The sequence below is a fragment of the Pinus tabuliformis genome, chromosome 9 (assembly GCF_031772625.1).
Source record: "Pinus tabuliformis cultivar Carrire ecotype Pingquan chromosome 9, CPIR1, whole genome shotgun sequence".
Lineage (NCBI taxonomy): Eukaryota > Viridiplantae > Streptophyta > Pinopsida > Pinales > Pinaceae > Pinus > Pinus tabuliformis.
Window position 1 is genome coordinate 169,866,519 of NC_142307.1, and position 6,000 is coordinate 169,872,518.

Here is a 6,000-nt window from a genome sequence, read left to right on the forward strand (position 1 = left end):
TCTGAGTGAAGTGTTCACTAGTGAGTGTAGGCGTATCCGTATCAAAAAATTCCCTTATAATTCCGTTAGGCGTATGAGAGGGGCCTTTTCTAGGAATTTTTATATTAACTGGATTTACTACGTTCATCTCTTGTTTAGTTTTCGATGCTTTTTATATTTTAGCATAAACCATCACTATTAATCATTCACTACAAATATTATAATCTTTTTATATATTTTTAATATGATCATATATTTTACAAAATCAATTCCCAGAAGAGATTATTCATATTTAAGTTAAGGCATTTTCCGATATTAAATATTTTTTTTTTTAACGCTTGGTTGGTTTATCTACGGAGGTAAACTAGATTAGTAACTTAAGTTTGGAGTCTTAATGTTGCAAAATTGAAAAGACAAAAATTCCCTAGTGCTATAAGAAAAAAATCCAAAATTCCCATGAATAATTATTAGGCAAAATCTCCAAATATCCACGTTTACTTACTTTATCTTTTAGTTAGCAAAATCTCCAAATATCCACGTTTACTTACTTTATCTTTTAGTTAGCAAAATCTCCAAATATCCAAGTTTACATTATCTCTTAGCTAAAATGGTAACGTTACATTCTATGCTATATATTTTTACTTTAGTTTTATTAATATAAAAGAATTTTTTAAAGCAGTTATCTATTAATAAAAAAATAATTTAAGTGGTGATGACTGTGGAAAGAAGTTTCATCAAACTAGATATTTTGGGTTCTAATTTTATACTACCTTTTCTCATTACTGAGTGAATAATAAACATGTAAAATCAAAAATAAAAAAAAACCAACCAAAACTTAACAAAAAAAAATAAACTAATGATGAGGGTGAGGGTGAGGGTGGGGGAAGATATATGAGCAAATTGCACAATATCTCCCCCCACCCTCACCCTAAATATATATGAAGGTGGGGGTGGGAGGAGATATTGTGCAATTTGCACAATATCTAAGTGCAATTTGCACAATATCTGCCCCGCACCCCCACCCTAAATTACAAAATTGCACAATATCTAAGTGCAATTTGCACAATATCTGCCCCCTACCCCCACCCTAAATTGCACAATATCTAAGTGCAATTTGCACAATATCTGCCCCCCACGCCCACCCTAAATTGCACAATATCTCCCCCCACCGCCACCCCCACCCCCACCCTCACCCTGAGGGTGGGGGTGGCGGTGGGGGGAGATATTGTGCAATTTGCACAATATCTAAGTGCAACTTGCACAATATCTGCCTGCCACCCCCACCCTAAATTACACAATATCTCCCTCCACCCTCACCCTCACCTCACCCTCACATAAATTAATAAAAACACATACAATATACACCTCTGGTTCATTACCATATTTAAATTAATAAAAGTAAAAATTTACCAACATCAAGCGGCATCCAACGTCGTAAGTCCAGTAAGAGGTCCACCTTACTTTGAAAGGGACCTTCCTAAATGAGAAATCTTTTTATTGTTACTAAATTTTGGTTACAGCACGTTGTGAACTATGGGTTAATTGACACATTTCTTTGACATATATGAAAGCGAAAGTGTGAAAAAAAGGTAGTTTTATAAAATAATAAAATTACATATAATTTATTTAAATATAAAAAATTGATTATTAGTCTAGAGGAGAGGTTTATATAGTATGATGTGTGATTTTGTTTATTAATTAGTAAAGTTGAAATTAAAAATAATTAAATAAATAAATTAAATTATAAATAATTATAAAAAATTGTAGATGAAAAAATTAAATCTCTCTACTCATATTAAATCTATATTTAAAATAAATCAATACTAATATATATTAATATATGTATTATATGTATTTACAAATTCCCATATATAAGAGTGAGTCAAATTTGATGGTCACTCACATATATTACATGAAAGTTCAAATTTGGTATTCAGTCACATTTATTGCATGCAAGTTCAAATTTGGTGGTCAGTCTCATATATTACATGAAAGTTGCGGTACATACCAACATAATACTCTAACAGGGAAGAACTGACCCCACATTTCAAAACTTTAAAATTACAATATAGAGTAGGGTTGAATTTTCGGTTCGTTGTTTCTATGTTCATGGGCTTTCATGCCTGGGTTTGGCTAATTATTTTTCGAAAACGTAATTATATTTTGTGGTACTTCTATTTCCGTGGCATACAGCTTCTTTAGGATATAATTATTAAGAATGAATTCTAAACAAATAATATTAAATTATATGGAAATGAATATTTTAAATTTGTTTGATTTTGAATATATATATATGTTTATATAAAATAAAGAAATTTGTATTTATAATTGCATTTATAAAATGTTTTAAAATGGATATAATTAGTTTTAATTTTTTTTTAATTAATTTTGTTTAAAATTGAAAAAGAATTTGTTAATATCATATGTTAGAATGGTACAGATTTTATGATTGAATTGTCTTACATTTTTTTCAAGAAATTAAACTATTTATATATTTAAGAATAATAAACTAAAATATTCATATTTTAAATAATAAAAAATAATATTCACCAAATTTCAAAGAAAACAAAATTATAAACAAAACAATTAAACTGTACCTACAATCACATAGTCATACATATGAAAATAAAAAGTAATAAAATAAAAATAAGTGATTTTTTTCTCGTTGAAGTGATTTCAGATTTAAATTAAATAATAAAGATTTTGTTAATATAGATGATATTAAAAATATATTTTAAAAATTATTATTTTTTAATTATAAATTTAAATCCAAAAAATATATATATATACACGTTCATAAAATTCAACAAGAAAATTTCTTACCTTATTTAAAATTTTCGTAAAATATAAAAATATCTATTCATAAATAATATAAAATTGGGAAAAAAAATAGAAAGACGTTTTCCCATTCCTAGTTATGTGTGGTATCCAAATTTATCTGAAATTTTGAGGTTGTTGATTTAGAATCCGGAGTGTTATTCACACATAAACCATAACAATTTCAATCTGTTTCTGAATTGTTCCAATATGGATCATATGCTAACCATTTTATCTTTTCGGCAACTTCTGAAAGACTGTGCTCCATATGATTTAAGAAAAATCAAAACGAAAACACATATTAAAATTAATCATGGGTGTCGCAAAAAACATTTGAGAAGCCTTATGATTCAGCCACAAGTATGCGTATATAAGATTAAATTCGCGCCATAAGTAACCGCGCCTCTTTCCAAAAATATTCTTCGGTCATGCTGCGCTTCTTTCCTACGTTGTCCAATACATCTTCAAAGTTATTTTTAACGTCTCCATTTGTAACGAAAAAGAACGCTGGTAACAGTGATGTGTGGTTTGATGGTAAGTCACATGGGCGAAGCCTGGGCAGACCGAAGTTCAAATCTCATTGAGTACAATGACCTGCTGTGGTGGCAGCTAGAGGGGCGGATTCCCCTTTCCCGTGAGTCTGCTCTTGCTAAAATCATAGGAACTTAGTATACCCAACTTGCAGGTGGTTGGTTATGCTATTGGTGTTATAGTGGCAGCTATGAAGTTTGATCCTGGGTCTCCCATAGATTAGGCCTGACAGTTACCGATTCATCTGCTCTTGCTAAAATCATAGGAACTTAGTATACCCAACTTGCAGGTGGTTGGTTATGCTCTTGGTGTTATAGTGGCAGCTATGAGGTTTGATCCTGGGTCTCCCATAGATTAGGCCTGGCAGTTACTGATTCATCTGCTCTTGCTAAAATCATAGGAACTTAGTATACCCAACTTGCAGGTGGTTGGTTATGCTCTTGGTGTTATAGTGGCAGCTATGAGGTTTGATCTTGGGTTTCCCATAGATTAGGCCCCGATTTACCATGTGGTTAAAAAAAAACAATGTATTTTACCAAATTATTTGTCAACTCAGTCTGAGTCTCTTTACTATGTTGTCCCATACATATTCATATTATTAGTGACTGCTTATGTGTGATTGTTATGCTAGATTTTTAGATGAATATTCTGAAACTGATATTTGTAAATTTAAGGAATATTTTGAAATTTAATGTTTAATAAATAAAAGTGAGGTGATTCCACTTTATGAAACTTTTTAAATTTCTTGAAAATTATAATGGAATTAAATTTAACTATTTATCTCTATTTTGTTTATTTAATTAATAAATATCAACCATCTCAAATTTGCACAATTATATAATTTTTTAAATTGTCAGGTGACTTCAAAATTTGCAAGTATATATATGTATAGGTAATTTCAAATAAAATTATAGAAAAGAAAATAAGCTAGTGATTGGGTTAAGTAAAACTCTAATACACTATGTAATACCCTTAATACTATGGCTTTAAGATGAGATTCCAAGATAAGCATAAACTGATTCAATGTGGATCTTTGTTTTTAGTAGGAAAATTGTGTCTCCATCTTTAGTGGCAGGCCATTAAAGAACATTATGTGCTTTCCATACATTTAGTAATTTAGGATAAAGGGGTTTGTGACGGGGGTGAATGATTTATAAGGAAATTTTAATACCTTTCCTCCTTAAGTCATCAAGCCGAGGGTCCGGTCCCACTAGAGGTCAAAGAAATGATCTAAGCCTTTTTGACTTAAAGAACTATAGGTATTAATATTTTTGTTATGAAAGGGAAATTAGTGAGTGTTATAGGGGTTAAAATGAATGAGGGGATGTTAAATAAATCACATTGTGAACTATTGTTTTTGTTTTGTTTACCACTTATGCATATTTAAATGATGCATTTGGAACAATGACATAAGTACTTCTTGTATCAAATGACATGATATTTCTGCAACCTTTCTACTACTTACCCATTTACTCATCCTACCATTTTTTCTTCACTTTATTTGGGTGCATTTAGGCTAGCAAACCCTTATTAATCTTTTTCTTTTCTTTACAAAATAAACTATCTAATTCTAAATTTATATCCTCCAAGGGCTCAGATTAAGCTGACGAGCTCCTTTTATTCACTCTACCTATCTAATGATCTGCCAAAATTATACTATTTGGTCAGATTTATTCACTACCTATAAACATAAAATTCAAAGTATGAAATAGCCAAATTTAAATATTTTGACTATCATGGATTTGTGGCATAAGTAACAAGCTGCACATAATCATTTATTATGCATACAAAGTAAATAGTAGTGGCATTTTGACTTGCTCACTTTCATGGTATCTTTTTTTCTTTTTGGGGTTCATATATTTTCGTTTTTTTTGACATTTTCATTCTTTTTGTCCTTTGATTATTCTTTTAGGACATACCCTTTTTACATTTTTTATTTTTTTAATATGGAAAACATTTGCATAAAGAAAAGGTATGTATAATATTACAAGGCTTAACCTTAGTCAATCAAAATTATGACTCCTATTGGTATAGGAACCTAACAGTGGCTCCACTTGGGGATGGCATTTCCTGGTGAAATGTCAAGAAATTTCTAAATTAGTAGCCTCTGAGCTGTTGTTGATGTTACCTTGCAAAATTATCCTCTATGCCTCTGCATTATTGATACTTATGACAGTGAATCCTTAAAGCTTAGGGCCTTCTCTTCGGGCTTCAACTTCAAAAATCACCACCCAATCCACACTAGACTTTTTGAAGAAAAATGAAATATGTACAATGGGAAGTAAAAATCAGTAGTTAGGTTCAAAATAGTGTTTGAGCATTCGACCATTCACTGGTCCACCTTCTGCTTCTGTACCATCCATTTCTCTTAGGAAGAAAGCACTATTACCTCTGAAAGCAAAAATGACATACGAACCTTTCCATAGGAAATAAAATTTCTCATGTTTATCTTTATCTTCCCTCCTTGAATCCCACTTTAGGACTTTGTCACCAAGGTAGAAATATTTGGCCTTGGTTCTCTTATCAAAAATATTTTTAATCCTTTCTTGCACAACTTGAGACCTAATATATACTTCTTCCCTGGTCTGTTGAAGATGTATTGTTTGGCCGATTCTTCTTTGGATATTATTTGGTTCAACCTACAATTCTTGAAGCAACTTCATTACTGGTGTT